Raw genomic sequence first — 24,306 nt, 5'->3', positions numbered from 1 at the left:
ACATGGTATTCAACACCACCGAGTTCCTTCTCCACCCTACTGCACTTCTCAAGAAGTCTTAACATTACTTAGGTCATTTTTATTAAACTGCCAGGGAAAAGACTAGATCTATGAAAACATTATGATATGGTTAGTTTAGTAAACTGTACAGTCCATTTACTGGAAAAATGCTACATAAGCAAAGAAATTCTAAGCCACAGCAGCTGCAAAGGCCTGACCACTGCATTGCAAATATGCAACCTGCAGCTTTTCATAATAATAATGTACTAAGAGCAAGTGCATTAGTCTCCAAAATGTCTCTAGCAGATGGGAAGAGTCTTAAGGGCAGCAATTTAAGCAAAAAATGACTAAACAACTCTGTCGCCAGAAATTAGCTTCTGAAAAAATAAGCTCATTTGTTTGAGGAATTTCCAGTTATGCAGCTACAGCTGGGGCTTGGTGGGTCCCAGACCATGTCACAGGACTTAGATGGCTGTAAGGCAGTGGGCTTGGACATCGCCATATTTCAGAGCAGCCAACAAAAATAACCACCCTGAGATACCACTGCAGAACAGCAGCAAAGTTTGCTTCATCTCCTAATGACTTCAGTCAACTGCACTTATGAGACTGTTTAAACGCACCATTAGCCCCAAACCAGAGGATATTATTTGGTTAGCATCACACATGAACAACTTACAGTTGCTACTTCAAAATATGTAGTCTATGCTAAAACTGGCTCCTAATTCAGTTTTCACTTTCGGGAATGATATATTCCTTGTGCCCAATGCAATCACTGACATAGAGAACAAGAGTAAAGAAAGGCCCAATTTCCACTCCACAGAGATAGACGGTAACCATTTTCCTTCCCACAGTTTCATTTGCAATAGCATTTGCTAATCAAGCCCTGCATTTTATCCCACAAACAGCAAACTACAAGTACTTAAAAATATCAATGTTATCAAACCAGCCTTCCCCACATGATTCCCAAGCTATATGCCATTTTTCCAATGGCATTAATTTGCTACCTGCCACCATCTGCTTTTCTAGAGATATGGCATCCTTATTCTTTCAACAGATCAGAATGGAAATACCTTTACAGCACAAGAAGCAGCTCAGGCATCTTCAGAGACCACAGAAGGTGGTACAGCCAAACACTGAGGGGGCCAAGGAGCACCTAAAATCCTACGCTGCCTCTCACAGTTCGCTCTGTGTTAATATGTGGTGGGTAACAACCTCCAATAATTAATTTAGCACTGTTACTAGCTGAGCCAGGTATCAGCCACCTGCTTGGGAAGAGGGCTGTAATTGCAGATCATCCATGGCAGGAATCACAGCAATACCCAAAAGGTACGAGGAGATTAGGGAAAGAAACTCTAGCAAATAACTTGAGCTTTTTTCCATCCCAATCAGACAAGGAAAGGAAAAGCAATAGGAAGAGAAATTTGCTGGTTCAGAGAAAGGGAATGTAAGGGTTTCCTGTCAGCAGGTGCTGCCATGTGTAAGCAGACTCCCTAAGACTCTGTGGATCACAGTAATTAAACTGGGGTCTGTACCGCTATATCCAGCTACTGCCTTCTATACCAAGAAATGTGAAATTCGCATATTCAAACCTAGGTTAACACCTTTATCATTTAGATATTATTAAGAAATCATTTTCCTTAAATTTCAGTTTTGGCCTTCTTGTTCCAGTTTTATTTACAAAAACTGCAGCCAAATGAATCCTTATCTAACAGACAGTAAAGGGAACTGCAAGCCAGCACTCCTGGACTTTATTCCTAGCCCTGTTATGCCTCACTACATGACTTCCAGCAGTCAATAAATCTGTTTTAATTTAATAATCTATAAAGTGGCTGTATTGCTCACTTAGCCTCACTGTCACCCAGTGAAATCAGTTAATATCAAAAAAAGTACTTTAAGATTCAGAGATAATAGGATATACTTTGAGTGGTCTCATTTAAGTATTTAAACTGAAGTGCTACCAATGTTATTTTCCAGAGTAACCAACTCTCTCCTACCTGACCATGACTAAATCTGATATAGCTTAAAAAGCCTTAACCAATGCCAAAGGAATTAGCAAGAGTGACACAAGCACTCAGTGCCACCCATATAGGTACAAAGCACCACCTAGTGCCACACAGGACCCCCTCTGTCTCCCATTCCTGTCCCAGACCATAGCAGTATTACTGTTCTCCTTTATTTGTACCGTGGTAACAGCCAGAGAAGAAACTAAATAGGAACCTCACCATTTTGGATACTTCGCCAACACGTAACTAATGTCTTCCTTGAATGTATCTCAGTGAATAAAAAACTCTTCAAGGACAAAGTTGCTAGATTTTGCACTGAATTATGGTTTTGATTGACTCCAAACAGGCAATAGTTACAAATTTCAAGGGCGGTTTTTTCTGTTTCTTCCTACATATACATGCACCACAAACACCAAAAAAGAAGACATAAAATGGTAGTGAAAAATAACATTAGGCCCATTCTAATGAAAGCTTCTACTACAACAGCACACCAGGGTAGCACATTAGAAGTGAGGCACTAATACACCTTCAGCAGCTGCTGGAGGCCATGATGAAGAGTCAACACAACACATCCTGAAGTGACACCTCTGCCCAAAAGAGACAATGGCAACTACAGCTTCTTCCCACAGCAGGAAAAATGAGTGCCCAGCCTGTCTGCACCAGGCACAATGTTTGTAACACATTGCTTCTGTGGTGATGTATTTACACCAATCCTTCCTGGAGGAAGGACAGATGCCCATCTCAACCTGACCCACACAAGCTAAGAGCAACAAGGGAAGGTTCCCTCCGTCTTCCTCCAACTCCCCAAAAGAGTAACAGAGCAACATTTTAAAAAAAAAAAAAAATCAAAGAAGGAAAATCTCAAGAAAGCGACCCAACAGCTGTTACAGATGTCTCAAAGATGCGGTACCTGAAAAGCTTCAGCTGTTACAAAAGGTTGTAAGTTAGCAAGAAACAAGTAACTGGATTACAACACATACGTACTTTTATAAGATACTGGTTACTAGGGGAAACTTCAATCTAACAGAGAAAGGTTAAGAACCAGGACATGGATGTTGAAGTCAAATTTGTGTATATTCTCCACTGGTGTTTTCAAATGAAATCTAATTCTTTAAAATATGCTTTCATCAAACTCCCACCCCTGAGGCTCAGTGCACACAGTATGAGGGCTAAATACAGGAACTTGTCTCCTGGTAACATACCTCATAAGTCTGCAGCCCAGAAACACTCCTGAAGCGCACCCTGGAAGCTCAGTCACCTCATCCCTCTGGGGTCCCATCTGGGGCTTTTCAGCCCTGGTGGCACTTGTGTTGAGCTAACAGTTCAACATTGGAGGAAACAAGCTGAAACAGCAAACTTCACGTCTTGATATAAAACAAATCATCTCTTGCTCAGCTGAAGCACAGTGCTAAGCTCAGCATGTTGAATTTTAAAAGGATTTTCAGTTGACATTTCGCATTGTTTAATGGAGCCCTTTCTTTCACACCAATCACAAAAACATTAGTGTTCAGCAGGAATTTTTACTTCCAGGAAGATCATACTTTCTCTTACTGGCTTTCACAAGCTCTCATAAAAGGTAACAAAATGAGAACAGGTATTACCAAAGGTCTGTCAACACAACACCTCTGTGCAGCCTTCTTGCATTAAGACAGATGTATGGAAGCCATTGGATGCAAGGCAAATCTTTAGCGAAGAGCCTCTCGATTTCTCATATTTGCAATGTCAAAATGGCTGTCCCTATCACCATAAACCCTTCGCAGACTAGTTAATTTTTCTGCACATCACCTCAGTTAGGGGACATGGCTGCATGCTCCTGGGTACATAGAGCTCCCCAAAGTCCTGAGCAGAACCTACAAAAGACAATCACAGCAAGCCAGAGCTCCAGCAACATGCCCGACTTGACTATGGGCAATAAAATGAAACGCCACACAAAGAAAATGGAGCGCGGTTTTTCTGAGATTTGGGTCCATGAGTACTTCTCATTCAGCAGAGCTTCGCATGCATGCAGGAGCATGTGTGCACACATCCACATGCCATGTGCATCAGCATGCCAAGGATGGACTTTTAGGGCTCATCCACCAAAAGAGTGTCAGGGAAGTGAGAAGTCTGCAAACGGGGGTTTTCAATAAGGAGCAGAAAAGCCTTCAGGTGCTGCAACCAAGGCAACTTAATCCCATTACAAAGGCTTTTTTCTACCCAGAACTGTTTGGTCAATTCAGCCACGATATGCAAATACCAGGATAAACAGTGGGGATGGAAGTATCAAATTGTCTACACATGGAAGTGGCATTTTTGATAGCCTGCATGCTTATGAAGTGTTGTGCAAGTGGAAATATGGAGAATCAGGTAAGAGAGGGGCTGAGAATCCTCATGCGCATATGTATAAAGCCCAGATGAGGATGAATCTACAGCACCTCGCATATGAGACCCCTTCTTCTACAGTTACCACAAGAAGGAGGTAGGACTCTGACATTTCCACCTGCAAAGCCATAATCACACAAATAAACACCTAAATAACCTTAATGAAAGTACAGTCACTGAAAATAAAAATCCAGCAATTTGTGATGCATAACAGTGCTTCAGCCCCAAATTTTATATTTTGTCACTTCAGCAGGAGAAATAGCTTCTAACACCAGGTCTGCTGTAAGCACAGGATCCCAAACTTAAGAGGTAATCTCCAGCAGGACTTGCTGACAACTGGTCATCCTACAAATGAAATCTCTCAGTCCTGCTTCTTCAGCATCACATAAATATTTATTCCTCAATGTTAGATTATACACCAATAACAGAGAAAATAGTCAATGATTCCTGTTCCAGCCTCCATAAAACATTTGGCTCTTTGATCCTTTTCCTTTGTTTTTTTAACCCATCAAATGAATTACTGAATTTATGAGAGTTAAACTAAGCAAAAGCTAATGATCAGTGAAATGAAGTGCAACTGGGTATAGGCATGGCACTGCAGAGAAGTCTAACAAAAGGCAGTATTGCTCATTGGTTATACAAGTCTGCTGTGACATTACCAAATGACATGCACTTGAATGCATCAAGTGCAAGGGTACAAGCTATTTTAGGGGAAAAAAAAAGTAGATTTCTAGACCACAGATTCTATGAAACAGAGCAAAGTGGCACACAAAAAGAAATACGGGTTTGTCAGGAACTTTAGAGCCTTTTTTAAAGCCTCATCTATAGAGTCATCTCTGCTTTAAAGACCTGATCTGAGAGACACTTCTGCCATTTTATTTTGTTACAATAAATGCTGCCAAGTATAGACAGCTGGTTTAATATTACAGTTTCACATGGTTTACATACATACAGCACTGGTGGAAAATGAAATCTGGACCCAGATAGCTCAATGCTGATTGGCATTTATATATTCACTACCTGTGTGGTAGGAAGGATGGTTTTGCTTGTTTTAAGGCAGATAAGCAGGAGCTAGTGTTTCAATAGATTGATAACTAGGCTGTGCATATTTCAGGCAAGGTGTGATGAGGACATAAGTGTTCATGGCACATATATCAGTATCTTCTAAGCAGCATGAAGCAAAGGCAAACCTTTGGCTCAGTAATGGCCTTTCCGGGGTGTTTTTCTAATATACAAACATGCAGAACACTCCATTAGCTGCCTGCACCAAACTACTGCACTGGAGAAGTGCACTCATGTTACCCTGACAAAGACAATAGCATGCATCAGGGAGGATGCACCTCAAATGCATTCAGAAGCACCATAGCCACAAACACGAAACTGCAGGAGTGCCAAAGTCCTACTGCACCAATCAAAAGCACCTAACCCCCTTCTTCCAGTTGCTATGCATGCATTTTGATCCTTATGCTACCTTAAAAGAGCAAACTGTGACATGCAGGGGCTTCATTCCAAAGGCCACAACTTTCGGACAATCTGGTTTAGCTCACAGAAAAGCCTACTTGGTACTTACCAAGCAGCTCCCCTACTTGCAGGAGCTTTAACTAACCCTTCCAATGTAATTTCTGTTTTGGCCAATTTTAAAGCATGTCTGAGTCTTCGGTGGGCATGCACCTGCAGAGGACACACACTCCCTATTTTCAGAAGGTGAAGCAAGCCAACATAGCTACTCAAAAAGTGAATAGCAAAAAAGAACTTCAGAAAGCAAGAAAAAAAAAAGCCCACAGTTACTAGCCTTGCAACCTTAGGAAATCAGATGCTTTTTGTTACAGCCTGGAACAGGCAAGAAATGTTGAAGGACTGTCAGTACTCCAGAAACACAAATCTTGGGTGTTAGCACAACCATAATAGAAGAAGAAAATTCTTCTCCCCCCCCCCCCCCCCAAAGTACCTAAAAGTTTCTAAGGCACGCACAGAAGCTACGCTGTATCAGTTTTCCACCTATAGTTTGCAGGTGGAGCACTTCGATCTTCTCACATTAAAATGGAGTACTTGAGCATAGCAATACCCCTGATACATTCTACCGGCACAATAACAGGGTAAAATCTTGCTGTTACAGGACAACGTTCTTTTAAAGCTTAGTCTTTGGCACAAACACCGAGTGTCAGCCACAATCCCACCAGAATATCTGAAAATGTGGTTGTGCCAAAAGTAGAAGTCTGCACTTAACAGCAAGTTCATACTGGGTCCCCCTTGCACTGGTAACAGGCAATTCACAGACTGCTTCAAAACACGCTTTATCACCACAATTCGTTGCACTGTGATGACACACAGCATTTAGATCTAAAGTTTCCTGTGATTTTTGAGTGTAGACACACAACAAAGCAGAAATACCACCTGACTGAGAGATTAGAGATCTTCCCTGAAAGATGATGTGAAAACTGTTTTCTTTGAGGTCTCTTCCATAGGCAGATGCATCACAAGATCCTTGCCAACTCTGAGCTCTAAGCTGCTCCTTCAGTGCCACTGTGGTGGCTTGCCCAGCTGCAAAGCACAGCTGTGAATAAAAGCCTCTCCCCTTCACAAGGAGGTTGCTGTAGCTTCTTCTTAGAGAAATGAAAGTAATTTCTCAGGAGGTGATGTGGCAGGAGCATGTTGGCTACCAACTCATTCAACCTTAGTCCTCAGCTGACAAAACACAGAGCTGGCACATGGCTCTTAAAAGTGCGCGCTGTGCTATAGCATCACCCAATGAAAGGTTAATGAAGATCCTTTCATTTCCCTTAGAATTTCCACAGTGAGGCAAGGCTTAGTTGACAGATGAGCAATTAAGATAGATACCTCTTGAAGTGATATCAGCATGAATATCAGTATCTCCAAGTAACTAACTTGGACTTGTACCTTTCAAAGTGGTTTGGGGTTTTTTGCTTGTTTTGCTTTACCAACATAAGATAAAAACAAAATTCTCTTTCCATCTTAATAGCACCGCCTGCTCATTACTACAGGGCAGAGGAGAAAAAGGGAAACAAACATATGGTTTTGTCTCCAAAGTCCTCCCACTGACATCTAATTGATTTCTTCAAAAAATACCCTCGGTGGTCAGTCTGGAGGGATGGCCATTTACAGTAGTGCACTTCAAGCCCTGCACTTACCCTGGCACGGCCCAGCTTCCTAGCAACAAAATAGCAGAAAAGGTCTTTAACAACCCTGTTTTTCCTAAGCACTTGGATTTCTTTGTGGTTCTTCGTGAGGCAAAGAACAACTGAAGGCAGATTCTGCTGACAGAAGTTATTCTGAGGTTACCTACATCTACACAGAACCACGAATCCTTCCATTACTATAAAAAAATATGCCTTCTGGTATGAAGTGTATCCCGTGCTGCAAGCAGTGATAGTTTCTTCACTTACTCCCAGGCTCAACATATTGGAGGGAGACTCCCCAGCTTCCACCCAAACTCAGTGAGACTTTAGGACATGTATAAATAATGGAACACTAATGTAAAAAAAAAAAGTGGAAAGTGCTCAAATATAACCATGGTATGAGGAATAAAATCCCCTCGAGCACTAAATAAGAGGAGATGCATCTGTTGCTTACGGAACTGCATTGATAAATCCTACCATCAGAAACGGAACTTCCAGAAAAATGTTGTCCCAATTTCATTGACATTCCGATAGCTTTTCTTCTTTCTTTTTTTTAATTCAGGTAGCTCTAGCAACTCCCTCCCAGGCTGTGAGAGGATCTGTACTCAAGATTATCTTATTCAAGATATTACAGCAGCATTTTTCCTTACAAAGTTATCTGGCTTCTCGTAACTAACCAAATACTGGACTGATTCCTAACTTTAAACACTTCACTATAGTAATTCTTCTTTCAGCAAGAAGTTCTGTGAAAGCAGCAAATACAGTTTCTCTGACTTCAATTTTTCTTTAGCTAACACGAGGGATGTACTAAGATACGGTCACCACTAGCACATATACCCAGAAGAAATACACTCCAAAAGCAGCTATATTGTGTATCCAAGGTTTAAGGAACAATATAAGATTGTCTGCAAGGTACCAGCTTGTAATCCCTTTTCTCACAACAAGCAATATTCCTTTAACACCTAAAGCCACAACAGCCATAAAAACTGCCACTTCACATCCATTACTGCCCATGTTAAGAATCAAATGACACCAAAGATCAGACCCACACTGACTCCAAGGATACTAAACCTTCAAAGCCAACAAGTCGCCAGAGACAGGCAAAGGCTGAGCACACCAGGTTGTAGACACTTCTTTTTCTTCAGCATAAGGGAAAACTTGGAGCTGTTATTCACAGGATCACAGTAGCTCAGGGGGCTGAAGCACCCAGAGATGCCCAAAGCCCCAAAAAAGTAATCAGATTAAGTGCACCCATGCATAGTACAGAAGGGGCTGAGAAGGAGTTAATCTGGACTGCGGTATCCAGAGAAGGAAAACTGATCTGTAAAATCCTCCCTTCTCATGTAAGGGCATAAGACGAGTCTGTCACCTAGTCATCCTTTCTATCTAGTAAGGGTAGTAGATGATGCAGCCCTGAGGTGCTGTTCTGAAACACATATTCACCATCCCTTTTGCATCCCAACAGTGTTTTCCACAATTAGTTTTGCGGGGGCAATTTGTGGAAGAGATGTTCCAATATTTTCTATATCCAGCAGCTATAAATCACTGAAAAATCACAAGGATTTACCTGCGGAGTTTAGGGATTTTCTGTACCTAAGCAGCTCCTAGGGCAATACAGATCTTGGTAAAACACAAAAACATCTGAAGTATACATGCACCTTCAGAGGAAACAGCCTCAGTCAGCTACCTCCACATATACGAAAAAAGCTTTAACTCACCACAGAAAAAAAACCCAGCTCTGACTGCTATCATCTTCACTAGCAGGCACAGACCCGTGTCAAAGGGAAGACTATTTTGCTCATAGTTTTGGAAGCAGATTGAGATTCATTCAGGCAATCACACAAACTGAATAACTATCCCCAGCGCTGGGACTCAGATGCGATATAACATCTTCCATCAAGACACACAGCTAACACAACGCTGTTCAGGAAGAGCTTGGAGTACTTTGCTACTGCAGCTGCGAGACTCAGATTTATAATAAACTGGTTAGAGGGAACACCAATTTTGCTTCTCTCTAAAGGGCCACTCCATAATTTTGGAGTGAATCATCTCTTTGTGCTTTATGTACAAACAGGATCCAACATTACTAGCAAAAGTGACAGGGACTATGTGTAATGCCTCACTTGGAAAGAGTTAGAACACCAATTTAACTGGCTTTGATAACCCAGGGAACTACATCTCTAGTTTACCAGCATGGCGGGTTGTTAAAAACTTTACTGAAGTAAGACAGGAACTTCTGATCAACATATTTTAGACTGTCACAGTCTGATTAACACCTTTCAGTTTATAAGAAGAGATTCAGAGCGGCCCTGCGGAGAAGGACTTGGAGGTGCTGGTCGATGAGAAAATGAACATGAGCTGGCAGTGTGCGCTCGCAGCCCAGAAAGCCAACCGTATCCTGGGCTGCATCAAAAGGAGCGTGACCAGCAGGTCGAAGGAGGTGATCCTGCCCCTCTACTCTGCTCTTGTGAGACCTCACCTGGAGTATTGTGTGCAGTTCTGGTGTCCTCAACATAAAAAGGACATGGAACTGCTGGAACAAGTCCAGAGGAGGGCCACGAGGATGATCAGGGGACTGGAGCACCTCCCATATGAAGACAGGCTGAGAAAGTTGGGGCTGTTCAGCCTGGAGAAGAGAAGTCTCCGTGGAGACCTCATAGCAGCCTTCCAGTACCTGAAGGGGGCCTATAGGGATGCTGGGGAGGGACTCTTCCTCAGGGACTGTAGTGACAGGACAAGGGGTAACGGGTTAAAACTTAAACAGGAGAAGTTTAGATTGGATATAAGGAGGAAATTCTTTCCTGTGAGGGTGGTGAGGCACTGGAATGGGTTGCCCAGGGAGGTTGTGAGTGCTCCATCCCTGGAGGTATTCAAGGCCAGGTTGGATGAAGCCTTGTGTGGGATGGTTTAGTGTGAGGTGTCCCTGCCTATGGCAGGGGGGTTGGAACTAGATGATCTTGAGGTCCTTTCCAACCCTAACTATTCTATGATTCTAGATAACTCTGTGAAGCTACCTGCTGAATGCTCGGTGCAAATATGCTTTGAGGTCACCACTTCTTAGCAGTCACCAAGTTTTACCTCTGAAACCTCTTTATCCTTTCACAACATCCTGTGTCTAATACATGCCAGGTCAGGATTTCATATTCTTTGGATCAAAAAAAAATCTTCTAGGGAGCCCTTCAAGGCTTAGGTTATATTTTTCCCCTCCAAAGACAGAATGCTTACTTGTTATCATTAAAATGGTGAAAGATATTATTTCCTGTTAGCAGTGTTGCAATAAATGGATACAGGGTGGAGCTATAGTGGATATTACAAGGCCACACTCTCCTGTGCCAGCCAAAGACATCTCCAGGGACACGTGGCTTTGGCTGCCAATCCTTAACCTTGCAGAGGCTGTTAGTGACAACTTTTGCTTAAGAGCAGTTATATGTGAAAACAGCCAGCACTCAAAAGAGAGTATACTTAACCCAGCTAATCCCAAACACTTCCTCCTGCAGAGAGGGACCCAGAGGATTATCAGAATAGGCTCAAGAGCAGCTTTTTTTGGTTGTTTTTGCAGTAAGTAAAGGAAAGCACCTCTCCTATCCTCTTGCTGCTGCAAAACAATTCCACTGAATTTGAAGCAGATGATGGCAATGGCTCACCCACCAAATCAATAGGATTGGCAAAGGCAGCAGGAGCGGCAGAGACACAGAAGAATACAGTGAACAAAAAACAACACACCTACCAGTGTGTAGAGCAAACAACTTGCTTTTGGACACAATTCCAAGGACAAAAGTGACTGCTGTTGTTAAACCCTTTGCATTTATTCCTCTCTAAAAGGGATTCACTTTCCCGGGGTCTGTAGAACTCACTGTCTCCAGGGCTCTGTAGAACGGTAACAGTGACTTCCATCTTTTGCAATAATGGCTTAAAAACCCAAGCGCCTACCACTAAAATGAAAACCAGTTTGATTGAGGCAGTGAAGACATACCATTGCTGAGAAGTTCAAGACACAAATCTTAAAATAGTTTTGTTGCTTCAGGTTATAGTTTTCTTACAGATTGCTGCCTACATTTACCTGTGGATTAAAAAAGACTGAAGGACAACAGGATAAAAGCAAGCCCACAAAAGGGTGTGGGCTATCCTTAACATGCTCTGCCATGCAGACAGACTCAATATCTGTAGGTAAAGCCTGCAAAGGCTAACACAGAGCTGCAGTTTTCTACCAATCAACCCCAGGTGCCCTGACAGCTCCAGCACAGTCCTTTCACATCTGTCAGACCCACTCATGGACAGCTGGAAATGAAAAAAATCTGCACAAGCAGCAATTGCAAAAGTGGTAGGGAAAAAAGCTTGTCTTCTGCTCACAGAGCTTCAAACACTTCTTCTTAACCCGTCCTCTCGGGCAGGGTTACATTTCCACCCACTGTCATCCCCCGCACACCCTTTGTCAGGGTCTTCACAGTGGGATTTCCTTACTGCCATCCTCAGCAACTTCACTGCTGACACTCATTTCTCAGCTGTTCCTCACTTTCCAGCCTGACCACTTCCCAGCTTGAAAACCGGAGGCAGCTCCACCCCCTCTTCACTACTTCTCTGCTCCACTTTACCAGTTTTACCTTTTTTTCAGTCTTCTCAGGTTGTCCCCGCTGACCTTTCTTACCCTTCTCAACAGCACACATTTCAAGGCACAAAATCTGCCTAATGAATATGAACAGAATTAAGAGCCAAAATTAGTAGCTTTATTCTGCAAATAACAGTTACAAAAAAACCTCCCAGAGTACTCACACCCTCAGGCTACATTTCCTAGTGATATTTCCTACAGTAGCTGTCAGAAAAGCTGCTCTATGCTTTATGGAGATCCTGTTCTGCTGCACAGAAAGACCCTAGCAGTAAAATGACTTTTAAATCTCAGGCTCCCAAAGCAGGAAAGAGCTGATAACAAACAGCAGATGACAGCTAGCTGCTGGGTGAGCATCTTCTGTCATAGGACAAGAAGTTGCATTAGTTTTCCCATTTCTCCATTTTCCATTTTCTCTCCTCCAAGCTGGAGGCAAGACAATACCACTTGCATCTTGGTATAATACGAATTTCAGAGGCTGGGGAATCACTGACATGTCCAAGTCACACGGCCCTTGCTAAAGCCACATCCTCTGCATGCGCTGGTCCCAGGTAAGGAAGCTCCATTTGGACCACTTCACGACCAGGACAAGAACATACGTCTGCCTGCAGGAGATGCCAGCACTAGGCTAGTCTTGTTCTCCCCTGTTCTTGTTCTGAAAAAAAAGCATTCTTTTCAAGTTAATCTCTGTTTCAAAGAGCTCCGATTTCAATTTTCTTTCCTCAACAGCACATAAGCTTGCTTGGTTCCTTACACACAAGTATCTTCTGCTTTTAAATTGCAACAAGCTACCTTCTAAAACTTTTCTTTTCAAAAACCACTTCTGATAAGGTAGCTAGTTTTATCTGCAATACAAAAGTCTCCAGGTTTAGTTATGTCAGTACATCACTATGGAGAGGTAGACTAGAATCTAACAGAGGCTCACATCTTCACTCATATCTAGCAATGAGAAGATATAAAACTGTTAAAAACAGCATCTTTTGTGATGCTTTTCTATACCTGCATTCATATGCAGGATTCTGCAGCACAGCCGAGTTTAGTAACTATTAAACTCCCCTATTATCCGAGCCCCATAGCAATTCTGGCTAATACCTGATTAGCCCTGGCTGTAGGAACACTCTGGCTGGTTAGCATTCTTTTGCTGGATACCACACAATCAAGTGTCTTCCAAACCCCTACTACTGCTGCTGCCCTTGATTCCCCTGCTGCATAGCAGGGCAGCAGGCTGCTTTTCAAAAACAAAAAACAGAAATTCTTTATATGCAGGACACTGCTGCCAGCTTATCAAAAATAGCACCAAAGAGTGTCACCTCCATCTTATCCTCTACAGCTGCCCTGTGCATTCTAAAGACTATTTATTTCTATGACAAAAGTGTCCACAGTCCCTGGCCAAGGTCTTGCATGAATGCACACTCTTCAGCAGGCTGGCCACAATACAAAGAAACACAGTCTAAATATACAAGGCAGAGGATGAAAAGAGCAAAAAATACAGAGGTGCAAGGTCAACAGCAAAACCAGAGACAAAGCCATCTCTCTCGAGTCATGCACAAGTGCCCTTATCAGCACAGCACTCCTTTGCCTTGTGAATCAAAAGTCCCCCTGGACTGCACGTTTCCTACTGAGGGAATTTACTTATTTGTTTCTATAGTCCATTCTTCCACAATTTGTATATCACTAACTTCTTCCTACCCTTCACTTCAAAACAAGCACAAATCTCACAGTACAAAAAAATCTCCTCCTCCCCAATCCACCCCATTTCTTCCTGCGAGGACAGTGACCTCTTGTCTCTCCCGCTACTGCTAGATCATCCTCCTTCAGGAAGACTTGCATCTACTTTGTTTCTATTCCAGCAATTTTACTTTAACACTGCAGTTTATTAAATTCCACATTGAATATTGGAATACTTTATGACCAAGTTAATAAAATGAATATTCACAATAAAATTTGTAAATACTACTTGAAGGCTAATGGGAGGTTTCAGATACTTTATTAATTTCTATGGATTTGAGAACCAGTATTTGCAAACAGTCCTACCCAACACCAGTAATGGGAGAAGGAGCCTGAAACTCTTAGCTTTTTACCCCCAGAGCTCCTCCCAGCTTGGGAAGAAGCACACACTATGGTCTGTGCTGATACCATGCTTAGTCTTTCAGCAGCTCTAAATCTGACCAGACAACTATTTACCTCTTGGTGTGAAACTACCTCCTGCCTTTTGGGGTTCACTAGAGCCTTCTGGGGCAGGTTATGTATGCAAGTGGGTTAATTTCTGGGACACCATTGGAAACCCGTCTCTGAAAACGCATACAGGAGGTCACTGAAAAATTCGCCACCTCCTGATGTGGTGGTGAGTACCACCACTGGACAATTCACCACCACAGTCTGATGAAAGATGCAAGCAGAAGGGATGATGGAGCTTTTTTAATGGCCCTTCTTGAAAACTGTCCCAAGCAGAGGTAGGGGAAGGTCTTATTACTTGAGGACCTGCTCTTACTTCTGGTGTGACTATAGGAAAGCCCACCAGAAAGAAAGCCCACCAGAAACTGTACAAGGAGAGGACAAGCGGATGTATAACACATCAGGAGGAATAGGGTACAGGCAAGGGAGCTGTGCCCAGAAATGCCAGGGGGCCCTGGGAATGACGTTGAAAATCACTGCCTGCAGTGCCAGAGCATGCCTAAACACACCCAGGTAATATTTAACTTCACCAGCCCAATCTTCTTATAAAAGATACACAAATCTGGAGCCAGACTCGTTTGTGATTCCTGAACTAACACAAGGGTTTCTTAACAAGCTTTCTTCTATTTCATTCTTGACCACCATTCATCACCACAACATATCTCATTACACCAATATGACAAAAAAAAAAACCCACAAATTAGCAGTGGTAAATAATCTGCCATGCCAACAGGTGAGATGGGATCTCAACACATGCCAACATCAGCAAGACCTCGGTCCTACTGACTGCACCTGTCTAGAATATGAGTTCACAGTGTCCAGACCTGCACATCGCAGGGTTAAGCTTTACCATCATGGATCTGAAAAAGTTCTTGTATTAGCTAGTTATTTTTCTGACAAACACAAGTTGAGGAAAAAATAACTAGAATTAATCACAATTCATTAAGAGATTTGAAATGAGAGCATTTCATCCTTTAAGAGTCATAATCCTATTTTGGAGGACAGGATGAAGCTCAGCTTTCAGGGAACAATTTAAGAAATCGTACAGCATCTCTACCTTCATTTTTGTTCTAAAAATTCATCTGTCCAGCTGTTTCAACTCAGGTCTGCTACCAACATATGGGGATACATTGAGAATAAAGTGAGAAGAATAAATGAATAATTTTACTGAAATCACTTTAAGGTACATTAAATCCTTACATACATAGCTACATTTATAGAATCTACTTAGTTAGCGTCACACAACCAGATACTCATGCTGGCAATCCATACAGCTAACAGTATCTTACTGTAAGATATAATTTTCCATGACTAATTACAAAGGTGTTTGTACAGTTCAAGTATATGATAACTCCTTCATACCTGCAGTGCTTATCTGTCTTCTCAAGCTTTTAACACCAGTATGTCCCATATTATCATTTCACAACGCTTTCTACTGCTCTTAACTAGAAGTGCTACTATTCATTCTTGGGAGAGAATAGAGCCAGTCACCTTTGTCTATCTTTATTTCCATAGAAGAAAAGTAAAGCTGGGAAGCCTCTGCTTAACAGTAACACCTGACCCAATTCCTAGTACTGGAAATAATCACAAAGGAAGAGCAAATTGTACCTGTTTTCAAGAAAGTCTGTGCACACAGAGTATCTACAGAGTTTGCACAGTTCTTTAAAGAATTATTTCCCTGACCTTTAGCTGCAAAACTCAGTTCAGCTGATGCCACCCACCAAACAGAGCCACATAATACACACAGGTTTTTTTTCATGAGGGAACCTTACAAAGCAATGCCAGTTTATACTGAAAACAGTGAGATACTCAAGAGGACACTCCTTTGCACAGATTCACATTTGTACAGGCTTTTCTAACCTTTTTCTTTAGTTTTGATTAGTCTTTGACTGTAGTTTGCAAGGGTTGGACAGCAATGTTCCCTGTCAGGTGGGCAGTAAGACTGAACAAGTGTTCTCATCAATTAAATACGGCCGTCTTTCAAAGTGACAATGCATTTCTCCTCATGTAGTGATTAAGAGTGCCCACCTTTGCTGCTAGGCAGTAACAGAATACACCACTCCAGCTATTGCCTCCCCTGCTGTAAACCTGAACATTTTGCAGACTGATGGCCACAGCTGTTCTCAAATTGAGTGACTGGATAACAGCTGTCCCTCCTACCTACACCTATATAAGTTGCAATAGATTGTGCATACAACACATAGAAACATACATATGCATTCTGTCACACGCATCTGTGCCACATAGACCTATCTAATGGGCAACAGGCCTCATATTTCATCTATTGTAATTTTATTACTAGTTTGTTCCAGCTACTTTACACAATTTATACTTAGTAGTTTGTTTCTCAGCTCTTCTCCGCTACAAAAAAAAATACTCCTCATATTATCTGCATGAGCAGTATGTCTACCTGTACACTCCTATAAGCACAAGCGTCCAGGTTCATGAGAACTGCATCCAACAACATCACAGGTTGCCTTGCTTGCCCCATGAGAGACAGACTGACTTTGTATCAGAGTTCAGCATGGAGAATGAAGCTAAAAGCTTATCTTCTAGATCACAGGGTTTGTTGGTCTTACAAGCAACACCAGCTACAAGCAGCCCACTCAGCTGTCTTTTCCAAGAGACACAAACCTGGGCCTGTAACTTAGACCAGACAGAGCCACAGAGTCCCCCTTTTGCTACTGACTGGTGTAAAGCCCAGCAGAGCTGCTGTACAACTTCAGCGCAAGCAAGCAGCGGCAAGATTTTGGTGGTTTACAACATAATTTTGTGTAAGTCCCTCAACAGCGACAGCTCTGATGGGAATCAGATGGGACAGTCTGAGGAGCTACCACCACACCACTCAGAGATCCCAGCCAAAAAGGAGGGGGATAGTATACTCCCAAGTGCACACATATCACAGTCTTTCACTCCTCTGCTCAATAGAGAGGGCAGGAATATTTTTAAAAGCCTGTCCTCTCTACCCTGTTAACTTCCTTTGGATTCCTCCTACCACATAACACAGCCTTTCCAAGCTTCCCTATGCAAGAAGTTTTCTTGTGGTTTCCCTGCCTGTCACTTTTACTTTCTAGACACACATCTGCATTCTTCATCTTTGCTTTAGTTCTCTGAGAGTTGCCTGCAAAGCAGAGGGAAGCCCCATGCTTGCACAATTCAGTGTAAAACCATCTCCTGCAAAACAATACCGGATGAACACATTTTTATAACACTACTTGATGTAGCCACTCATGAACCAATAGCCTAAAAGTAAATAATTAAGAAAAGTAATTTCTGTTAGGTTTTACTTACTTTGCCTTGGAGCAATTGGAACATCTGAATTTTGTCCACAGAAACTGTCTCATACCCTAGTGACCAAGTACCGATAAAATATTTTATGCACTAAAGTTGCTGAAAAAGTCAATCTGTTGCTGAGGGGCTTCTGCAGACATCTTACCTCATGTTCACATGAATTATTTCTGTTCTTAAGGAAATATTTCCCGAGGATGCCTTAAGCTGCTTCATGACGGAGAAACACCCAGCCCTGGATTAATTACTCTTTAACCTGAGACTGCAGTGGAGAACACTATGCTCTCCCACAATACCACAAACATCCTAGCGGTTTTCCACAGGTCTTACCCTACAATGAATATAACAGTGCCAACCCAAAACAAGCACAAAGAAATAAGCCTGCAAAGTCGGAAGACCAAAGCAAGCCTAGTACCCAGAAACACCATCTTAAAAAGAAATCTCAGAAAAAGAATGGATTAAAAGGTCATATTTTGATCACACATATTTCACTAGAAGGCAACTTACTCTCCAGGCTAGCTGACTTGGTGTGACAGCTGTAGCTGATCATAAAAACACAGCTCCCAAAAGGAAGGCACAGAGATGCCACAAAAGCAAATATTACAGCTCTTGTCTTCTTCTATCTTTAAACTGACAGTGTAAGGAGTGTAGGCAAGATATGCATACCTACACTGCACAGCTGGGGAATATACAGTGATAACATTTCTTTAAAATGCAACAGTCCCTTACATAGAACTTATTTTCTTCTTGATTTACTAACACTGTTAAAATAAGAAGTTCCTTGTGCAGGACAGCTTTCCCTGGAGTTGTGTCCAAGGCTGCTGTTAAACAAGACCAGACCCAGTATTGACCCTTGGGACACCACTAGTTACAGGTTTCCAACTAGACTCTGCACCACTGGCCACAACCCTCTGAGACCTGCCATTCAGCCTGTTCTCATTCCATCTCACCATTGTCCACTCATCCAGCCCACACTCCCTGAGCTTCCCTACAAGGATGTCATATAAGACAGTGCCGAAAGCCTTGCTGAAATCCACATAAACGATATTCACTGCCTCATCTATCCAGCCAGTCATCCCATTGTAGAAGGCAATTAGGTTCGTTAGGTAAGCATGATTTCCCTTTGGTGAATCTATGCTGACTACTCCTGATCACCTTCTTGTTTTCCACATGCTTAGAGATGACCTCAAGGATGAGTTGTTCCATCACCTTTCCAGGAGGGCCAGAGGTGAGGCTGTCTGTCCTGTAGTTCCCAGGGTCCTCGCTGTTGCCCTTTTTGAAGGCTCAGGTTATATTTGCTTGATTCCAGTCCTCAGACACCTCTCCTGATTGCCATGACCTTTCAAAGATGATTGAGAGTGGCCTAGCAGTGATGCCCATCAGCTCCCTCAGCACTTGTGGTGCCTCAGTCAGGTCCCATGGACTTGAGGAAGTCAGGTTCGTCTAAATATTCTCTAACCCATCCTCCTCAACCAAAGAAAATACTTCCTTTCTCCAGACCTTATCCCTTGTCTCTTGGGTCAGGGATTACTGGGGACTGGCCTTGGCATTGAAGACTGAAGCAAAGAAGGCATTCAGTATCTCTGCTTTCTCTGTGTCCTCTATCACCAGGGTGCCTGCTCCATTCAGTAGTGGGCCCACATTTTCCATAGTTTTCCTCTTATTACTGATGTATCTGAAGAAGTCTTTGTCCTTGAAAGCCTTGGCCAGATATCATTCCAAATGGGCCTTGACTTTCCTCATTACATTTCGGCATACTCTGACAACATCCTTATATTCATTCAAGCAGCTTGTCCTAAATTCCACTTTCTGTACATCTTCTGCTTGTGTCTGGCTTTTGACAGGAGTTCCCTGTTCATCTATGTAGGTCTCCCTCCCCCTTTGATTCATTTCTTACCCATGGGGATGCAGTGTTCTTGAGCCTGAAAAGAAGTGATCCCTGAATATTAACCAGCTCTCTTGGACCTCTCTTCTTTCTAGGGCCTGTTCCCATGGGATTCTTCCAGGAAGGCCCCTGAAGAGGCCAAAGTTAGCTTTCCTGAAGTCCAGGGTTGACATCTTACTTATTGCCCTGCTTCCTCCTTGGATGATGCTGAACTCCACTACCTCACAGTCAGTGTAGCCCAGGCTGCCTCTTCTCCTCATACCCCGAGCCAGTCCTTCCTTGTTTGTTAGTATAATGTCCAGCAGCACATCTTTCTTTGTTGGCTCCTACATTACCTATGTCAGAAAGTTACCACCAGTCTTTTCAGGAACCTCCTGGATTGTTTGTTCGTTGCTGTGCTGTTCCTCCAGCAGATGTCAGAGTGGGTGAATTCCTCCCTGACACCTGCTGGAGGAACAACATAGCAAGGATATTTGCCGAGTTACAAACCCAGATGCAACTTTTATAGATCAACCACTAAGAGCAAAAAAGCCTATGCATGACCTACTGAAATGTCAGAAAACATGTCCTTTTTGTAAGTTTGTGACCTAAGATGGTTTTTCACCAAGGACAGCAAAGAGAAAATGTATTTTTGAAGGACAGCATATTTCTATGTGTTTATTCTGGAAAACATGGAACAAGGGGAGGGCATCGTATGCCAAAAGCCAGCAGCAAATAAAGCCTGTAAGGTCTGACACAGAAACTGGTGAAGCACTACTGACATCTAGCGCTACACCACTGCTTATTATCATTAAACTGATACGCTGCAGAAGCACTTATTTCTAACCGAAAAAAAAGAACTCAAAACTATATTTGAGATGACACTAAAATAGACTTACGATTTTTAAGAACAAAGGGTATAGGCTTTTCTTGCCCGATCTCGGTACAGACCTGAAGCACCATTTCTTAGTCGCTGCGGTACCCACCAATATTTGGAAATCTTTCCTTCTGCAAGATGCTGTCTCACCTGATACTGTTCCAGGATGAAAGGCCATGAGGGCAGCAGCTCTCTCACAGTCCGAACCCTAATTTTACCTGTGCTTGACCTTCCTTAGTCTCCAGCGACAGATGACAGTCAGGAAGGAGGTGACAAAGGCTATGCCTGTACTTTGCCTGCAGATCAACACGAGGAATTGAGCCCTCACCCTACTGTGACCGGGTCACTCCCACCGGTGTCAGCCCCTGCCCGGGGCAGGGGCTGTGAGGTCGAGACGGGCCACCGGGTGGCGCCCGCGGCCGGGCGGGGCGGCAGTGGCTGGACAGGGAGCCCGGACGCGATCGCTGTGCCCTGGTTTGAAAGCAAAGCCAAACAAAAGCCGGCAGCGCAGCCTGCGTTTGGGCTGGGGCAAACAGCGCTACAGAGCCGCGAGTGGCCGTTCAGCCGGGCCGGGGGGAGCCTGCGGCACAGCAAGAGCTCGGTAGTGCCCGCCAGCCTCCCGCCGGCTTCACTGCTTCTCCAGCTGCAAACACCTTCCTCAAACGGGGATTTTCCTTCAGAATAAAGTAATAGTTTTTACTGAAAAGGCCTTCGGTGAAATCGAGCGCAGCTTCACCAGAATGAATAACACGTTTCTAACCACGAGGCACTTCTGACTTGAACCGGGACTCCTAAGCACAGTCCAGTTCCTCACACGCTCTCAAGCATGAGGAGCTACCTAAATTATTCCCTCACTCATGAGGAAATAAAAGCCTTACTGAGCAGACAGAACACCTTGGAAGAAACAGAGCTCCCAAAACCAACACAAAACAGGAGCTGCTGATCAGGCTGTCCTCGCACTACACCTGAAATAGCAGCTGAGATCATGGCTCAGCAGCCTCCAGGGCAAGGATAACCCCCACAGGTGAGGAAAACCACACAAACTCCAGGTCAGCCTCTGATAAGGCTTTTCCTTAACGTTTCAAACCCTACCTTTGAGGTTGGACAGCTTTGCTTCCCAGCAGTCTTTTGCCAACAAAAAAGGCCCTGTCTGTAGTTTATAAACATTGCACAGCCAAGTGCTCTCTTTTGTCAGTTTTGGTTTTAAGCACAGGGGTTTTATGTCTCCGTTTACCCATCCCCTTCTGTAACCACCATCTCAGAAAAGAGCAAAAACACTCAAAAGCCGTGAAAATTACTTGGTTGTTTTGGTTTTTTAAATCCACACCTGATGTCTATATTTTGCAGTTTTATCCACCTTTGTTCCTCTATTGCAGAGGAAGGGGATAACCAGCACAGAACCCCATAACACTGATGAAAACCACTCAAATTTGACCAGCAAAGGTACAGGTGAATAATGCTTGCAAACACTTAAGTAACTACGTTTTCAGCTTATGAAAACAGAGGTAACCAAACCAAATTCCTTTCGTATCTCTCAAAAATAAATGCACTTTCAAATGTCCAACACCAACACCACCTCTTTAAAGCTCAGTTTTGGCTAAAAGGGGGCGAGGCTGCGCTAACACACTGCACTACAGCTCCCTCCAGAGTTTCTGTCGCTGACACCAACTTGGAAATCCTGCTGCGAGCACTGGCACAGCTGAAGCAGCTCCCTCAACTTTCCACCAGAAAACGCACGCTTTTCCCCGCAATTCCCAGCCCTACTGATCACTTACTCGCTTTAGTCACGAACTGAAGTCTCAAGGCGACAGCAGCTCCTTCAGCTTCCCTCCTCCAAGAAGCAGAGCAAGGATATGCATTTCATACACGAGGACCGACATCAGCTTTTCCAGCATGCACCACCCAATCTTCACAGACTTCCTCCTGGTGAATTTTAAAGAGAAAGAGAAATCCCCCCCTAAATACTGACATAAAAATATAATATAATATAATATAAAATAAACCCCAAAGCTCACCACCTTGTACGAATTAACCAGCCTGATGTTTCCATCTAGAAAAGCCAACAGAAAGTTGTATTTGTCATAAGATGAAAAACAAATAGCACAAGATAGAAAAAGAGTTATTTTGCTTTATAGCTTCTCTTTTGTGTTTGCCTGTTTTGCAACAAAAACAAACACAAGGAAGACTTCGATGAAGCAGATGGGGTGTGAAGGGGAGATGAACAGGATATGGGAAGATCTCACCTTTGCCAGAAAGCACACATCTGTCATAGGGCACTTTCTTATTTGAGTACTGCAATTTGTGCCTCATGGAGCTGCTTTCCTGATGAATTTAAACACTCCACTACATGTCCTCTACATAAGATTTGGTCGGAGAGGATGGCTGACCAGCAAAAGGGCACGCTCAGTAAACCAATGTAAGGCATAAAAGAAAAAAAAAAAAAAAGAAGTTATTCCATTTTTTTAAAAAACAAACTTCCAGCAACTTCTACCCAATAGACTAATAAATACTAAAGAGCCAAACTGGCATACCTGCCTAGCTGTGGGCTCGGGGGCTTTTAAAGGAGGGGCATTGCTCCTGCTTGCTGGGTAGGACTGAAGCAGCTGTAGCCAATATTTCTGCCAAAATCAGCTGAATCACCCTAATGCAGTTCACTCAGCCCAAAAGGAGCTGCGTCCCAGTCCTAGCTGGGAGAGCAGTTGGCATTGTATGCTCTATGAAGGTAGTTATGGTCTAACAGGTTATTCAGCTGCTGCCAGGATAATCCCAGACATCAGTGCATTTGTGCGCATAGAGCAGGAAAAGGCTCTCCTGTCATCAGGACCATGTTTCATGGCATCAACACAGCAGAATGCTCTGGAGTGTCTTTGCCTCTCCTCTATTGAATAACAAAGAGGTGCTATGGCTATTTCAAGAGCAATCTGGAAGAAGTGGTGGGAGGGAAAAAGAGGATCAGAGAAAGAAAGAAAATGAGAATGACTTTGAACAGTCTTTTTTTCCTCACAAACGGTTGTTTTACTTTGCACCTTTCTTAATGATCCTATGTCCTGTGAAGCAGCCAGAAGGCCTGCAATTGCATTACTATTTTTCTTCCTTTTACAACCTTTTGGATCTCCTTAAAATATAAGCCACTTTCCTTCCACAGTCAGGTGTTTCGGCAGCCTTGTGCCAATGTGAGGAGACATGAGCTAGGGATGAGCAGCCACAGAAACCTTCCTGGCACTTGCTTGGTGGTGAGAGCAGGAAGTTTTGTATCCAGAGTCTGAATTCATTGGAAGCGATTAAAAAAAAAAAACCCTTGAGCAGCTTTATTTTAAGCTCTATGTACCTGTAGGTGAACTGGCTCAAAGCTCAGGCTGCCCAGCACAGAGGAGATGAGGATGGGATCTTCTTGCCACCTTACCTCTGCTTGTATGTAGGCCTTGGGGAGAAAAATGCCTTTGCCCCAAGTAGTGGTAGGGGTGGGAAGCTCCCTGTGAGCCCATCAGTTGCAGGGGATGGAGAGTGGGTCTCCAGTAAAGGGGGAAAAGGCAGAAAGCACCCCCCAGCCTCACTCTGTCTTTCAACCTTTGTCATTTATCAGGAGCTCTCTTGTAGCCATATTTGGCCTTTGGTGGTGCAAACCTACAGCATATTGCATCCTCCAGGATGGCCAGGCAAGAGCTGCATGCTCGAGCCCTTAACATCCATGCACAGATGTTGCACTGGCTTTAGGGCAGCATCTTCAACTGAGAACGTGCAAAGAGCTACAAAAGTAATTATTTTGTGAAATATGCTTTTCCTAACACAGAATGCAAACCATCTGCCAGAGGGTAAAATCCAGAGGAACTCCCTGAATGAGCTGTCACAAACAAGAAGTAACATTATTCCAAAAGTGCTCCAAAAGTGGCCGTAACCCAGACCAGGCTGCTGTAAAGAAAGAAAATAATCAGTCCTGTTATTTCAACTTCCAGTGACTATTACACTACCAAATAAATAGGGGCATGGGGGGGGGAACA

At 43.2% G+C, this 24,306-nt stretch overlaps 1 long non-coding RNA gene across 1 annotated transcript in view; it reads right to left on the bottom strand.

Annotated features, from left to right (window-relative positions):
* The window catches only part of LOC136010237 (uncharacterized), a 180,358-nt gene extending 157,615 nt beyond the window's left edge, over positions 1-22,743 (bottom strand). Inside the window, exons 1-2 of the long non-coding RNA XR_010610801.1 lie at positions 22,552-22,743; positions 22,084-22,231 (exon numbers count right to left, since the gene is read on the bottom strand). This is a non-coding gene — a long non-coding RNA (uncharacterized LOC136010237). The remainder of the gene's footprint in view (positions 1-22,083; positions 22,232-22,551) is intronic.
* Between the last annotated feature and the right edge of the window lie 1,563 nt (positions 22,744-24,306).

This window comes from Lathamus discolor, chromosome 3 (assembly GCF_037157495.1).
Source record: "Lathamus discolor isolate bLatDis1 chromosome 3, bLatDis1.hap1, whole genome shotgun sequence".
In the NCBI taxonomy this organism is placed as follows: Eukaryota; Metazoa; Chordata; class Aves; order Psittaciformes; family Psittacidae; genus Lathamus; species Lathamus discolor.
This window is presented reverse-complemented; position numbering and strand designations above follow the sequence as displayed.